This window comes from Hemicordylus capensis, chromosome 14 (genome assembly GCF_027244095.1).
Source record: "Hemicordylus capensis ecotype Gifberg chromosome 14, rHemCap1.1.pri, whole genome shotgun sequence".
Classification (NCBI taxonomy): Eukaryota; Metazoa; Chordata; class Lepidosauria; order Squamata; family Cordylidae; genus Hemicordylus; species Hemicordylus capensis.
Genome location: NC_069670.1, coordinates 8,928,455 through 8,947,386, shown reverse-complemented (window position 1 = coordinate 8,947,386; position 18,932 = coordinate 8,928,455).

The window sequence follows — 18,932 nt, the reverse complement described above, 5'->3', positions numbered from 1 at the left end:
TTTGTAACAATGACCCACTGACCCACTGTAACTTTGTAACTTTGTAACTTTGTAACTTTGTAACTTTGTAACAATGACCCACTGACCCACTGACCCACTGTAACTTTGTAGCATTGTAACAATGACCCACTGACCCACTGACCCACTGACCCACTGTAACTTTGTAACTTTGTAACTTTGTAATCTTGTAACTTTGTAACTTTGTAACTTTGTAACAATGACCCACTGACCCACTGTAGCTTTGTAACTTTGTAACTTTGTAACTTTGTAACTTTGTAACTTTGTAACTTTGTAACTTTGTAACTTTGTAACTTTGTAACAAAGACCCACTGACCCACTGTAACTTTGTAACTTTGTAACTTTGTAACTTTGTAACTTTGTAACTTTGTAACAATGACCCACTGACCCACTGACCCACTGTAACTTTGTAGCATTGTAACAATGACCCACTGACCCAAGGACCCACTGTTACTTTGTAGCATTGTAACAATGACCCACTGACCCACTGACCCACTGACCCACTGACCCACTGTAACTTTGTAACTTTGTAACTTTGTAACTTTGTAACTTTGTAACTTTGTAACTTTGTAACTTTGTAACAATGACCCACTGTAACTTTGTAACTTTGTAACTTTGTAACTTTGTAACTTTGTAACTTTGTAACTTTGTAACAATGACCCACTGACCCACTGTAACTTTGTAACTTTGTAACTTTGTAACTATGTAACTTTGTAACTTTGTAACTTTGTAACTTTGTAACTTTGTAAGCTTTGTAACGTTGTAACAATGACCCACTGACCCACTGTAACTTTGTAGCATTGTAACAATGACCCACTGACCCACTGACCCACTGACCCACTGTAACTTTGTAATTTTGTAACTTTGTAATCTTGTAACTTTGTAACTTTGTAACTTTGTAACAATGACCCACTGACCCACTGTAGCTTTGTAACTTTGTAACTTTGTAACTTTGTAACTTTGTAACTTTGTAACTTTGTAACTTTGTAACTTTGTAACTTTGTAACTTTGTAACTTTGTAACAATGACCCACTGACCCACTGTAACTTTGTAACTTTGTAACTTTGTAACTTTGTAACTTTGTAACTTTGTAACAATGACCCACTGACCCACTGACCCACTGTAACTTTGTAGCATTGTAACAATGACCCACTGACCCAAGGACCCACTGTTACTTTGTAGCATTGTAACAATGACCCACTGACCCACTGACCCACTGACCCACTGACCCACTGTAACTTTGTAACTTTGTAACTTTGTAACTTTGTAACTTTGTAACAATGACCAACTGTAACTTTGTAACTTTGTAACTTTGTAACTTTGTAACTTTGTAACAATGACCCACTGACCCACTGTAACTTTGTAACTTTGTAACTTTGTAACTTTGTAACTTTGTAACTTTGTAACTTTGTAACTTTGTAAGCTTTGTAACGTTGTAACAATGACCCACTGACCCACTGTAACTTTGTAGCATTGTAACAATGACCCACTGACCCACTGTAACTTTGTAACTTTGTAACTTTGTAACTTTGTAACTTTGTAACTTTGTAACTTTGTAACTTTGTAACAATGACCCACTGACCCACTGTAACTTTGTAACTTTGTAACTTTGTAACAATGACCCAGTCACCCACTGTAACTTTGTAACTTTGTAACTTTGTAACTTTGTAACGTTGTAACAATGACCCACTGACCCACTGACCCACTGTAACTTTGTAGCATTGTAACAATGACCCACTGCCCCACTGACCCACTGAACCACTGTAACTTTGTAACTTTGTAACTTTGTAACCTTGTAACTTTGTAACTTTGTAACTTTGTAACTAACGTTGTAACGTTGTAATTTTTAACCATATCCCACTGTCCCACTGTAACTTTGTAACTTTGTAACTTTGTAACTTTGTAACTTTGTAACTTTGTAACAATGACCCAATGACCCACTGTAACTTTGTAACTTTGTAACTTTGTAACAATGACCCACTAACCCACTGTAAGTTTGTAACTTTGTAACTTTGTAACTTTGTAACTTTGTAACTTTGTAACTTTGTAACAATGACCCACTGACCTACTGACCCACTGTAACTTTGTAGCATTGTAACAATGACCCACTGACCCACTGACCCACTGTAACTTTGTAACTTTATAACTTTGTAACCTTGTAACTTTGTAACTTTGTAACTTTGTAACAATGACCCACTGACCCACTGTAGCTTTGTAACTTTGTAACTTTGTAACTTTGTAACTTTGTAACTTTGTAACTTTGTAACAATGACCCACTGACCCACTGTAACTTTGTAACTTTGTAACTTTGTAACTTTGTAACTTTGTAACTTTGTAACGTTGTAACAATGACCCACTGACCCACTCTAAATTCGTAGCATTGTAACAATGACCCACTGACCCACTGACCCACTGACCCACTGTAACTTTGTAACTTTGTAACTTTGTAATTTGTAACTTTGTAACTTTGTAACAATGACCCATTGACCCGATGTAACTTTGTAACATTGTATCTTTGTAACGTTGTAACTTTGTAACTTTGTAACAATATCCCACTGTCCCACTGTCCCACAGTAACTTTGTAACTTTGTAACTTTGTAACTTTGTAACAATATCGCACTGTAACTTTGTAACTTTGTAACTTTGTAACTTTGTGACAATGACCCACTGACCCACTGAAACTTTGTAACTTCGTAACTTTGTAACCTTGTAACTTTGTAACTTTGCAACTTTGTAACTTTGTAACAATGACCAACTGTAACTTTGTAACTTTGTAACTTTGTAACTTTGTAACTTTGTAACAATGACCCACTGACCGACTGTAACTTTGTAACTTTGTAACTTTGTAACATTGTAACATTGTAACAATGACCCACTGACCCACTGACCCACTGTAACATTGTAGCATTGTAACAATGACCCACTGACCCACTGACCCACTGACCCACTGACCCACTGTAACTTTGTAACTTTGTAACAATGACCCACTGACCCACTGACCCACTGTAACTTTGTAACTTTGTAACTTTGTAACTTTGTAACTTTGTAACATTGTAACAATGACCCACTGACCCACTGTAAATTTGTAGCATTGTAACAATGACCCACTGACCCACTGACCCACAGACCCACTGTAACTTTGTAACTTTGTAACTTTGTAACTTTGTAACAATGACCCACTGACCCACTGTAACTTTGTAACTTTGTAACTTTGTAACTTTGTAACGTTGTAACGTTGTAACGTTGTAAAAATGACCCACTGACCCACTGACCCACTGTAACTTTGTAGCATTGTAACAATGACCCACTGACCCACTGACCCACTGTTACTTTGTAACTTTGTAACTTTGTAACCTTGTAACTTTGTAACTTTGTAACAATGACCCACTGACCCACTGTAACTTTGTAACTTTGTAACTTTGTAACTTTGTAACTTTGTAACTTTGTAACTTTGTAACATTGTAAAAATGACCCACTGACCCACTGACACACTGTAACTTTGTAGCATTGTAACAATGACCCACTGACCCACTGACCCACTGACCCACCGTAACTTTGTAACTTTGTAACTTTGTAACTTTGTAACAATGACCCACTGACCCACTGTAACTTTGTAACTTTGTAACTTTGTAACTTTGTAACTTTGTAACATTGTAACAATGACCCACTGACCCACTGACCCACTGTAACTTTGTAGCATTATAACAATGACCCACAGACCCACTGACCCACAGACCCACTGTAACTTTGTAACTTTGTAACTTTGTAACTTTGTAACTTTGTAACGTTGTAACAATGACCCACTGACCCACTGACCCACTTTAACTTTGTAACTTTGTAACTTTGTAACTTTGTAACAATGACCCACTGACCCACTGTAACTTTGTAACTTTGTAACTTTGTAACGTTGTAACGTTGTAACGTTGTAAAAATGACCCACTGACCCACTGACCCACTGTAACTTTGTAGCATTGTAACAATGACCCACTGACCCACTGACCCACTGTTACTTTGTAACTTTGTAACTTTGTAACCTTGTAACTTTGTAACTTTGTAACAATGACCCACTGACCCACTGTAACTTTGTAACTTTGTAACTTTGTAACTTTGTAACTTTGTAACTTTGTAACTTTGTAACATTGTAAAAATGACCCACTGACCCACTGACACACTGTAACTTTGTAGCATTGTAACAATGACCCACTGACCCACTGACCCACTGACCCACCGTAACTTTGTAACTTTGTAACTTTGTAACTTTGTAACAATGACCCACTGACCCACTGTAACTTTGTAACTTTGTAACTTTGTAACTTTGTAACTTTGTAACATTGTAACAATGACCCACTGACCCACTGACCCACTGTAACTTTGTAGCATTGTAACAATGACCCACAGACCCACTGACCCACAGACCCACTGTAACTTTGTAACTTTGTAACTTTGTAACTTTGTAACTTTGTAACGTTGTAACAATGACCCACTGACCCACTGACCCACTGTAACTTTGTAACTTTGTAACTTTGTAAATTTGTAACAATGACCCACTGACCCACTGTAACTTTGTAGCATTGTAACAATGACCCACTGCCCCACTGACCCACTGACCCACTGTAACTTTGTAACTTTGTAACTTTGTAACCTTGTAACTTTGTAACTTTGTAACTTTGTAACAATGACCCACTGACCCACTGTAACTTTGTAACTTTGTAACTTTATAACTTTGTAACTTTGTAACTTTGTAACTTTGTAACAATGACCCACTGTAACTTTGTAACTTTGTAACTAACGTTGTAACTTTGTAACTTTGTAACAATATCCCACTGTCCCACTGTAACTTTGTAACTTTGTAACTTTGTAACTTTGTAACTTTGTAACTTTGTAACAATGACCAACTGACCCATTGACCCACTGTAACTTTGTAGCATTGTAACAATGACCCACTGACCCACTGACCCACTGACCCACTGTAACTTTGTAACTTTGTAACTTTGTAACTTTGTAACTTTGTAACTTTGTAACTTTGTAACTTTGTAACAATGACCCACTGACCCACTGTAACTTTGTGACTTTGTAACTATGTAACTTTCTAACTTTGTAACTTTGTAACTTTGTAACTTTGTAACAATGACCCACTGACCCACTGACCCACTGTAACTTTGTAGCATTGTATCAATGACCCACTGACCCACTGACCCACTGTAACTTTGTAGCATTGTAAAAATGACCCACTGACCGACTGTAACTTTGTAACTTTGTAACATTGTAACAATGACCAACTGTAACTTTGTAACTTTGTAACTTTGTAACTTTGTAACTTTGTAACTTTGTAACTTTGTAAATTTGTAACAATGACCCACTGACCCACTGTAACTTTGTAACTTTGTAACTTTGTAACTTTGTAACATTGTAACATTGTAACAATGACCCACTGACCCACTGTAACTTTGTAGCGTTGTAACAATGACCCACTGACCCACTGACCCACTGACCCACTGTAACTTTGTAACTTTGTAACTTTGTAACTTTGTAACAATGAACCACTGACCCACTGTAACTTTGTAACTTTGTAACTTTGTAACTTTGTAACTTTGTAACTTTGTAACTTTGTAACTTTGTAACTTTGTAACATTGTAACAATGACCCACTGACCCACTGACCCACTGTAACTTTGTAACTTTGTAACTTTGTAACTTTGTAACGTTGTAACTTTGTAACTTTGTAACTTTGTAACTTTGTAACAATGACCCACTGACCCACTGTAACTTTGTAACTTTGGAACTTTGTAACAATGACCCACTGACCCACTGTAACTTTGTAACTTTGTAACTTTGTAACTTTGTAACTTTGTAACTTTGTAACAATGACCCACTGACCCACTGTAACTTTGTAACTTTGTAACTTTGTAACTTTGTAACTTTGTAACAATGACCCACTGACCAACTGACCCACTGTATCTTTGTAGCATTGTAACAATGACCCACTGCCCCACTGACCCACTGACCCACTGTAACTTTGTAACTTTGTAACTTTGTAACCTTGTAACTTTGTAACTTTGTAACTTTGTAACAATGACCCTCTGACCCACTGTAACTTTGTAACTGTGTAACTGTGTAACTTTGTAACTTTGTAACTTTGTAACAATGACCCACTGTAACTTTGTAACTTTGTAACTAACATTGTAACTTTGTAACTTTGTAACAATGACCCACTGACCCACTGTAACTTTGTAACTTTGTAACTTTGTAACAATGACCCACTGACCCACTGTAACTTTGTAACTTTGTAACTTTGTAACTTTGTAACTTTGTAACTTTGTAACGTTGTAACTTTGTAACTTTGTAACTTTGTAACTTTGTAACAATGACCCACTGACCCACTGACCCACTGTAACTTTGTAGCATTGTAACAATGACCCACTGACCCACTGACCCACTGACCCACTGTAACTTTGTAAATTTGTAACTTTGTAACTTTGTAACTTTGTAACAACGACCCACTGACCCACTGACCCACTGTAACTTTGTAGCATTGTAACAATGACCCACTGACCCACTGACCCACTGTAACTTTGTAACTTTGTAACTTTGTAACTTTGTAACTTTGTAACTTTGTAACTTTGTAACTTTGTAACTTTGTAACAATGACCCACTGACCCACGGACCCACTGTAACTTTGTAGCATTGTAACAATGACCCACTGACCCACTGACCCACTGTAACTTTGTAACTTTGTAACTTTGTAACTTTGTAACTTTGTAACTTTGTAACTTTGTAACTTTGTAACAATGACCCACTGTAACTTTGTAACTTTGTAACTAACGTTGTAACTTTGTAACTTTGTAACAATGACCCACTGACGCACTGTAACTTTGTAACTTTGTAACTTTGTAACAATGACCCACTGACCCACTGTAACTTTGTAACTTTGTAACTTTGTAACTTTGTAACTTTGTAACAATGACCCACTGACCCACTGACCCACTGGAACTTTGTAGCATTGTAACAATGACCCACTGACCCACTGACCCACTGACCCACTGTAACTTTGTAACTTTGTAACTTTGTAATCTTGTAACTTTGTAACTTTGTAACTTTGTAACAATGACCCACTGACCCACTGTAGCTTTGTAACTTTGTAACTTTGTAACTTTGTAACTTTGTAACTTTGTAACTTTGTAACTTTGTAACTTTGTAACTTTGTAACTTTGTAACAATGACCCACTGTAACTTTGTAACTTTGTAACTAACGTTGTAACTTTATAACTTTGTAACAATATCCCACTGTCCCACTGTAACTTTGTAACTTTGTAACTTTGTAACTTTGTAACTTTGTAACAATGACCCACTGACCCACTGTAACTTTGTAGCATTATAACAATGACCCACTGACCCAAGGACCCACTGTTACTTTGTAGCATTGTAACAATGACCCACTGACCCACTGTAACTTTGTAACTGTGTAACTTTGTAACTTTGTAACTTTGTAACTTTGTAACAATGACCCACTGACCCACTGACCCAGTGTAACTTTGTAGCATTGTAACAATGACCCACTGACCCACTGACCCACAGACCCACTGTAACTTTGTAACTTTGTAACTTTGTAACAATGACCCACTGACCCACTGACCCACTGTAACTTTGTAACTTTGTAACTTTGTAACTTTGTAACTTTGTAACTTTGTAACAATGACCCACTGACCCACTGTAACTTTGTAACTTTGTAACTTTGTAACGTTGTAACGTTGTAACTTTGTAACTTTGTAACAATGACCCACTGACCCACTGACCCACTGTAACTTTGTAACTTTGTAACTTTGTAACTTTGTAACTTTGTAACTTTGTAACTTTGTAACTTTGTAACTTTGTAACTTTGTAATGTTGTAACAATGACCCACTGACCCACTGACCCACTGTAACTTTGTAGCATTGTAATAATGACCCACTGTCCCACTGACCCACTGACCCACTGTCACTTTGTAACTTTGTAACTTTGTAACCTTGTAACTTTGTAACTTTGTAACTTTGTAACAATGACCCACTGACCCACTGTAACTTTGTAACTTTGTAACTTTGTAACTTTGTAACTTTGTAACAATGACCCACTGTAACTTTGTAACTTTGTAACTAACGTTGTAACTTTGTAACTTTGTAACAATATCCCACTGTCCCACTGTCCCACTGTAACTTTGTAACTTTGTAACTTTGTAACTTTGTAACTTTGTAACCTTGTAACTTTGTAACTTTGTAACTTTGTAACTTTGTAACAATGACCCACTGACCCACTGTAACTTTGTAACTTTGTAACTTTGTAACTTTGTAACTTTGTAACAATGACCCACTGACCCACTGACCCACTGTAACTTTGTAGCATTGTAACAATGACCCACTGACAGACTGACCCACTGTAACTTTGTAGCATTGTAACAATGACCCACTGACCCACTGACCCACTGACCCACTGTAACTTTGTAACTTTGTAACTTTGTAACAATGACCAACTGTAACTTTGTAACTTTGTAACTTTGTAACTTTGTAACTTTGTAACAATGACCAACTGTAACTTTGTAACTTTGTAACTTTGTAACTTTGTAACTTTGTAACTTTGTAACTTTGTAACTTTGTAACTTTGTAACAATGACCCACTGACCCACTGTAACTTTGTAACTTTGTAACTTTGTAACTTTGTAACTTTGTAACAATGACCCACTGACCCACTGACCCACTGTAACTTTGTAGCATTGTAACAATGACCCACTGACCCACTGACCCACTGACCCACTGTAACTTTGTAACTTTGTAACTTTGTAACTTTGTAACTTTGTAACTTTGTAACTTTGTAACTTTGTAACAATATCCCACTGTCCCACTGTAACTTTGTTACTTTGTAACTTTGTAACTTTGTAACTTTGTAACTTTGTAACAATGACCCACTGACCCACTGACCCACTGTAACTTTGTAGCATTGTATCAATGACCCACTGACCCACTGACCCACTGTAACTTTGTAGCATTGTAACAATGACCCACTGACCCACTGACCCACTGACCCACTGTAACTTTGTAACTTTGTAACTTTGTAACTTTGTAACAATAACCAACTGTAACTTTGTAACTTTGTAACTTTGTAACTTTGTAACTTTGTAACTTTGTAAATTTGTAACAATGACCCACTGACCCACTGTAACTTTGTAACTTTGTAACTTTGTAACTTTGTAACATTGTAACATTGTAACAATGACCCACTGACCCACTGTAACTTTGTAGCGTTGTAACAATGACCCACTGACCCACTGACCCACTGACCCACTGTAACTTTGTAACTTTGTAACTTTGTAACAATGACCCACTGACCCACTGACCCACTGTAACTTTGTAACTTTGTAACTTTGTAACTTTGTAACTTTGTAACTTTGTAACATTGTAACAATGACCCACTGACCCACTGTAAATTTGTAGCATTGTAACAATGACCCACAGACCCACTGACCCACAGACCCACTGTAACTTTGTAAATTTGTAACTTTGTAACTTTGTAACGTTGTAACAATGACCCACTGACCCACTGACCCACTTTAACTTTGTAACTTTGTAACTTTGTAACTTTGTAACAATGACCCACTGACCCACTGTAACTTTGTAACTTTGTAACTTTGTAACGTTGTAACGTTGTAACGTTGTAAAAAGGACCCACTGACCCACTGACCCACTGTAACTTTGTAGCATTGTAACAATGACCCACTGACCCACTGACCCACTGTTACTTTGTAACTTTGTAACTTTGTAACCTTGTAACTTTGTAACTTTGTAACAATGACCCACTGACCCACTGTAACTTTGTAACTTTGTAACTTTGTAACAATGACCCACTGTAACTTTGTAACTTTGTAACTAACATTGTAACTTTGTAACTTTGTAACAATGACCCACTGACCCACTGTAACTTTGTAACTTTGTAACTTTGTAACAATGACCCACTGACCCACTGTAACTTTGTAACTTTGTAACTTTGTAACTTTGTAACTTTGTAACTTTGTAACTTTGTAACTTTGTAACTTTGTAACTTTGTAACTTTGTAACTTTGTAACAATGACCCACTGTAACTTTGTAACTTTGTAACTAACGTTGTAACTTTGTAACTTTGTAACAATATCCCACTGTCCCACTGTAACTTTGTAACTTTGTAAATTTGTAACTTTGTAACATTGTAACTTTGTAACTTTGTAACTTTGTAACAATGACCCACTGACCCACTGACCCACTGTAACTTTGTAGCATTGTAACAATGACCCACTGACCCACTGACCCACTGACCCACTGTAACTTTGTAACTTTGTAACTTTGTAACTTTGTAACAATGACCCACTGACCCACTGACCCACTGTAACTTTGTAACTTTGTAACTTTGTAACTTTGTAACTTTGTAACTTTGTAACTTTGTAACTTTGTAACTTTGTAACAATGACCCACTGACCCACGGACCCACTGTAACTTTGTAGCATTGTAACAATGACCCACTGACCCACTGACCCAATGTAACTTTGTAACTTTGTAACTTTGTAACTTTGTAACTTTGTAACTTTGTAACTTTGTAACTTTGTAACTTTGTAACTTTGTAACAATGACCCACTGTAACTTTGTAACTTTGTAACTAACGTTGTAACTTTGTAACTTTGTAACAATGACCCACTGACCCACTGTAACTTTGTAACTTTGTAACTTTGTAACAATGACCCACTGACCCACAGTAACTTTGTAACTTTGTAACTTTGTAACTTTGTAACTTTGTAACAATGACCCACTGACCCACTGACCCACTGGAACTTTGTAGCATTGTAACAATGACCCACTGACCCACTGACCCACTGACCCACTGTAACTTTGTAACTTTGTAACTTTGTAATCTTGTAACTTTGTAACTTTGTAACTTTGTAACAATGACCCACTGACCCACTGTAGCTTTGTAACTTTGTAACTTTGTAACTTTGTAACTTTGTAACTTTGTAACTTTGTAACTTTGTAACTTTGTAACTTTGTAACAATGACCCACTGTAACTTTGTAACTTTGTAACTAACGTTGTAACTTTGTAACTTTGTAACAATATCCCACTGTCCCACTGTAACTTTGTAACTTTGTAACTTTGTAACTTTGTAACTTTGTAACAATGACCCACTGACCCACTGTAACTTTGTAGCATTATAACAATGACCCACTGACCCAAGGACCCACTGTTACTTTGTAGCATTGTAACAATGACCCACTGACCCACTGTAACTTTGTAACTGTGTAACTTTGTAACTTTGTAACTTTGTAACTTTGTAACAATGACCCACTGACCCACTGACCCACTGTAACTTTGTAACTTTGTAACTTTGTAACTTTGTAACTTTGTAACTTTGTAACTTTGTAACTTTGTAACTTTGTAACTTTGTAACTTTGTAATGTTGTAACAATGACCCACTGACCCACTGACCCACTGTAACTTTGTAGCATTGTAATAATGACCCACTGTCCCACTGACCCACTGACCCACTGTCACTTTGTAACTTTGTAACTTTGTAACCTTGTAACTTTGTAACTTTGTAACTTTGTAACAATGACCCACTGACCCACTGTAACTTTGTAACTTTGTAACTTTGTAACTTTGTAACTTTGTAACAATGACCCACTGTAACTTTGTAACTTTGTAACTAACGTTGTAACTTTGTAACTTTGTAACAATATCCCACTGTCCCACTGTAACTTTGTAACTTTGTAACTTTGTAACTTTGTAACTTTGTAACCTTGTAACTTTGTAACTTTGTAACTTTGTAACTTTGTAACAATGACCCACTGACCCACTGACCCACTGACCCACTGTAACTTTTTAACTTTGTAACTTTGTAACTTTGTAACTTTGTAACAATGACCCACTGACCCACTGTAACTTTGTAACTTTGTAACTTTGTAACTTTGTAACTTTGTAACAATGACCCACTGACCCACTGACCCACTGTAACTTTGTAGCATTGTAACAATGACCCACTGACAGACTGACCCACTGTAACTTTGTAGCATTGTAACAATGACCCACTGACCCACTGACCCACTGACCCACTGTAACTTTGGAACTTTGTAACTTTGTAACTTTGTAACTTTGTAACAATGACCCACTGACCCACTGACCCACTGTAACTTTGTAGCATTGTAACAATGACCCACTGACCCACTGACCCACTGACCCACTGTAACTTTGTAACTTTGTAACTTTGTAACTTTGTAACTTTGTAACAATGACCCACTGACCCACTGACCCACTGTAACTTTGTAACTTTGTAACTTTGTAACTTTGTAACTTTGTAACTTTGTAACTTTGTAACTTTGTAACTTTGTAACAATGACCCACTGACCCACGGACCCACTGTAACTTTGTAGCATTGTAACAATGACCCACTGACCCACTGACCCAATGTAACTTTGTAACTTTGTAACTTTGTAACTTTGTAACTTTGTAACTTTGTAACTTTGTAACTTTGTAACTTTGTAACAATGACCCACTGTAACTTTGTAACTTTGTAACTAACGTTGTAACTTTGTAACTTTGTAACAATGACCCACTGACCCACTGTAACTTTGTAACTTTGTAACTTTGTAACAATGACCCACTGACCCACAGTAACTTTGTAACTTTGTAACTTTGTAACTTTGTAACTTTGTAACAATGACCCACTGACCCACTGACCCACTGGAACTTTGTAGCATTGTAACAATGACCCACTGACCCACTGACCCACTGACCCACTGTAACTTTGTAACTTTGTAACTTTGTAATCTTGTAACTTTGTAACTTTGTAACTTTGTAACAATGACCCACTGACCCACTGTAGCTTTGTAACTTTGTAACTTTGTAACTTTGTAACTTTGTAACTTTGTAACTTTGTAACTTTGTAACTTTGTAACTTTGTAACAATGACCCACTGTAACTTTGTAACTTTGTAACTAACGTTGTAACTTTGTAACTTTGTAACAATATCCCACTGTCCCACTGTAACTTTGTAACTTTGTAACTTTGTAACTTTGTAACTTTGTAACAATGACCCACTGACCCACTGTAACTTTGTAGCATTATAACAATGACCCACTGACCCAAGGACCCACTGTTACTTTGTAGCATTGTAACAATGACCCACTGACCCACTGTAACTTTGTAACTGTGTAACTTTGTAACTTTGTAACTTTGTAACTTTGTAACAATGACCCACTGACCCACTGACCCAGTGTAACTTTGTAGCATTGTAACAATGACCCACTGACCCACTGACCCACAGACCCACTGTAACTTTGTAACTTTGTAACTTTGTAACAATGACCCACTGACCCACTGACCCACTGTAACTTTGTAACTTTGTAACTTTGTAACTTTGTAACTTTGTAACTTTGTAACTTTGTAACTTTGTAACTTTGTAACTTTGTAATGTTGTAACAATGACCCACTGACCCACTGACCCACTGTAACTTTGTAGCATTGTAATAATGACCCACTGTCCCACTGACCCACTGACCCACTGTCACTTTGTAACTTTGTAACTTTGTAACCTTGTAACTTTGTAACTTTGTAACTTTGTAACAATGACCCACTGACCCACTGTAACTTTGTAACTTTGTAACTTTGTAACTTTGTAACTTTGTAACAATGACCCACTGTAACTTTGTAACTTTGTAACTAACGTTGTAACTTTGTAACTTTGTAACAATATCCCACTGTCCCACTGTAACTTTGTAACTTTGTAACTTTGTAACTTTGTAACTTTGTAACCTTGTAACTTTGTAACTTTGTAACTTTGTAACTTTGTAACAATGACCCACTGACCCACTGACCCACTGACCCACTGTAACTTTTTAACTTTGTAACTTTGTAACTTTGTAACTTTGTAACAATGACCCACTGACCCACTGTAACTTTGTAACTTTGTAACTTTGTAACTTTGTAACTTTGTAACAATGACCCACTGACCCACTGACCCACTGTAACTTTGTAGCATTGTAACAATGACCCACTGACAGACTGACCCACTGTAACTTTGTAGCATTGTAACAATGACCCACTGACCCACTGACCCACTGTAACTTTGTAACTTTGTAACTTTGTAACTTTGTAACTTTGTAACTTTGTAACTTTGTAACTTTGTAACTTTGTAACTTTGTAACAATGACCCACTGACGCACGGACCCACTGTAACTTTGTAGCATTGTAACAATGACCCACTGACCCACTGACCCAATGTAACTTTGTAACTTTGTAACTTTGTAACTTTGTAACTTTGTAACTTTGTAACTTTGTAACTTTGTAACTTTGTAACTTTGTAACAATGACCCACTGTAACTTTGTAACTTTGTAACTAACGTTGTAACTTTGTAACTTTGTAACAATGACCCACTGACCCACTGTAACTTTGTAACTTTGTAACTTTGTAACAATGACCCACTGACCCACAGTAACTTTGTAACTTTGTAACTTTGTAACTTTGTAACTTTGTAACAATGACCCACTGACCCACTGACCCACTGGAACTTTGTAGCATTGTAACAATGACCCACTGACCCACTGACCCACTGACCCACTGTAACTTTGTAACTTTGTAACTTTGTAATCTTGTAACTTTGTAACTTTGTAACTTTGTAACAATGACCCACTGACCCACTGTAGCTTTGTAACTTTGTAACTTTGTAACTTTGTAACTTTGTAACTTTGTAACTTTGTAACTTTGTAACTTTGTAACTTTGTAACTTTGTAACAATGACCCACTGTAACTTTGTAACTTTGTAACTAACGTTGTAACTTTGTAACTTTGTAACAATATCCCACTGTCCCACTGTAACTTTGTAACTTTGTAACTTTGTAACTTTGTAACTTTGTAACAATGACCCACTGACCCACTGTAACTTTGTAGCATTATAACAATGACCCACTGACCCAAGGACCCACTGTTACTTTGTAGCATTGTAACAATGACCCACTGACCCACTGTAACTTTGTAACTGTGTAACTTTGTAACTTTGTAACTTTGTAACTTTGTAACAATGACCCACTGACCCACTGACCCAGTGTAACTTTGTAGCATTGTAACAATGACCCACTGACCCACTGACCCACAGACCCACTGTAACTTTGTAACTTTGTAACTTTGTAACAATGACCCACTGACCCACTGACCCACTGTAACTTTGTAACTTTGTAACTTTGTAACTTTGTAACTTTGTAACTTTGTAACTTTGTAACTTTGTAACTTTGTAATGTTGTAACAATGACCCACTGACCCACTGACCCACTGTAACTTTGTAGCATTGTAATAATGACCCACTGTCCCACTGACCCACTGACCCACTGTCACTTTGTAACTTTGTAACTTTGTAACCTTGTAACTTTGTAACTTTGTAACTTTGTAACAATGACCCACTGACCCACTGTAACTTTGTAACTTTGTAACTTTGTAACTTTGTAACTTTGTAACAATGACCCACTGTAACTTTGTAACTTTGTAACTAACGTTGTAACTTTGTAACTTTGTAACAATATCCCACTGTCCCACTGTAACTTTGTAACTTTGTAACTTTGTAACTTTGTAACTTTGTAACCTTGTAACTTTGTAACTTTGTAACTTTGTAACTTTGTAACAATGACCCACTGACCCACTGACCCACTGACCCACTGTAACTTTTTAACTTTGTAACTTTGTAACTTTGTAACTTTGTAACAATGACCCACTGACCCACTGTAACTTTGTAACTTTGTAACTTTGTAACTTTGTAACTTTGTAACAATGACCCACTGACCCACTGACCCACTGTAACTTTGTAGCATTGTAACAATGACCCACTGACAGACTGACCCACTGTAACTTTGTAGCATTGTAACAATGACCCACTGACCCACTGACCCACTGACCCACTGTAACTTTGGAACTTTGTAACTTTGTAACTTTGTAACAATGACCAACTGTAACTTTGTAACTTTGTAACTTTGTAACTTTGTAACTTTGTAACTTTGTAACTTTGTAACTTTGTAACAATGACCCACTGACCCACTGTAACTTTGTAACTTTGTAACTTTGTAACTTTGTAACTTTGTAACAATGACCCACTGACCCACTGACCCACTGTAACTTTGTAGCATTGTAACAATGACCCACTGACCCACTGACCCACTGACCCACTGTAACTTTGTAACTTTGTAACTTTGTAACTTTGTAACTTTGTAACTTTGTAACTTTGTAACTTTGTAACTTTGTAACTTTGTAACCTTGTAACTTTGTAACCTTGTAACTTTGAAACAATGACCCACTGTAACTTTGTAACTTTGTAACTTTGTAACTTTGTAACTTTGTAACTTTGTAACTTTGTAACAATATCCCACTGTCCCACTGTAACTTTGTTACTTTGTAACTTTGTAACTTTGTAACTTTGTAACTTTGTAACAATGACCCACTGACCCACTGACCCACTGTAACTTTGTAGCATTGTATCAATGACCCACTGACCCACTGACCCACTGTAACTTTGTAGCATTGTAACAATGACCCACTGACCCACTGACCCACTGACCCACTGTAACTTTGTAACTTTGTAACTTTGTAACTTTGTAACAATAACCAACTGTAACTTTGTAACTTTGTAACTTTGTAACTTTGTAACTTTGTAACTTTGTAAATTTGTAACAATGACCCACTGACCCACTGTAACTTTGTAACTTTGTAACTTTGTAACTTTGTAACATTGTAACATTGTAACAATGACCCACTGACCCACTGTAACTTTGTAGCATTGTAACAATGACCCACTGACCCACTGACCCACTGACCCACTGTAACTTTGTAACTTTGTAACTTTGTAACAATGACCCACTGACCCACTGACCCACTGTAACTTTGTAACTTTGTAACTTTGTAACTTTGTAACTTTGTAACTTTGTAACATTGTAACAATGACCCACTGACCCACTGTAAATTTGTAGCATTGTAACAATGACCCACAGACCCACTGACCCACAGACCCACTGTAACTTTGTAAATTTGTAACTTTGTAACTTTGTAACGTTGTAACAATGACCCACTGACCCACTGACCCACTTTAACTTTGTAACTTTGTAACTTTGTAACTTTGTAACAATGACCCACTGACCCACTGTAACTTTGTAACGTTGTAACTTTGTAACGTTGTAACGTTGTAACGTTGTAAAAATGACCCACTGACCCACTGTAACTTTGTAGCATTGTAACAATGACCCACTGACCCACTGACCCACTGACCCACTGTAACTTTGTAACTTTGTAACTTTGTAACAATGACCCACTGACCCACTGACCCACTGTAACTTTGTAACTTTGTAACTTTGTAACTTTGTAACTTTGTAACTTTGTAACATTGTAACAATGACCCACTGACCCACTGTAAATTTGTAGCATTGTAACAATGACCCACAGACCCACTGACCCACAGACCCACTGTAACTTTGTAAATTTGTAACTTTGTAACTTTGTAACGTTGTAACAATGACCCACTGACCCACTGACCCACTTTAACTTTGTAACTTTGTAACTTTGTAACTTTGTAACAATGACCCACTGACCCACTGTAACTTTGTAACTTTGTAACTTTGTAACGTTGTAACGTTGTAACGTTGTAAAAATGACCCACTGACCCACTGACCCACTGTAACTTTGTAGCATTGTAACAATGACCCACTGACCCACTGACCCACTGTTACTTTGTAACTTTGTAACTTTGTAACCTTGTAACTTTGTAACTTTGTAACAATGACCCACTGACCCACTGTAACTTTGTAACTTTGTAACTTTGTAACTTTGTAACTTTGTAACTTTGTAACTTTGTAACAATGACCCACTGACCCACTGTAACTTTGTAACTTTGTAACTTTGTAACTTTGTAACGTTGTAACTTTGTAACTTTGTAACAATGACCCACTGACCCACTGTAACTTTGTAACTTTGTAACTTTGTAACCTTGTAACTTTGTAACTTTGTAACTTTGTAACAATGACCCACTGACCCACTGTAACTTTGTAACTTTGTAACTTTGTAACTTTGTAACAATGACCCACTGTAACTTTGTAACTTTGTAACTAACGTTGTAACTTTGTAACTTTGTAACAATATCCCACTGTCCCACTGTAACTTTGTAACTTTGTAACTTTGTAACTTTGTAACTTTGTAACTTTGTAACTTTGTAACTTTGTAACAATGACCCACTGACCCACTGACCCACTGTAACTTTGTAGCATTGTAACAATGACCCACTGACCCACTGACCCACTGTAACTTTGTAACTTTGTAACTTTGTAACTTTGTAACTTTGTAACTTTGTAACAATGACCCACTGACCCACTGTAACTTTGTAACTTTGTAACTTTGTAACTTTGTAACTTTGTAACAATGACCCACTGACCCACTGACCCACTGTAACTTTGTAGCATTGTATCAATGACCCACTGACCCACTGACCCACTGTAACTTTGTAGCATTGTAACAATGACCCACTGACCCACTGACCCACTGACCCACTGTAACTTTGTAACTTTGTAACTTTTTGTAACTTTGTAACAATGACCAACTGTAACTTTGTAACTTTGTAACTTTGTAACTTTGTAACTTTGTAACTTTGTAAATTTGTAACAATGACCCACTGACCCACTGTAACTTTGTAACTTTGTAACTTTGTAACTTTGTAACATTGTAACATTGTAACAATGACCCACTGACCCACTGTAACTTTGTAGCGTTGTAACAATGACCCACTGACCCACTGACCCACTGACCCACTGTAACTTTGTAACTTTGTAACTTTGTAACTTTGTAACAATGAACCACTGACCCACTGTAACTTTGTAACTTTGTAACTTTGTAACTTTGTAACTT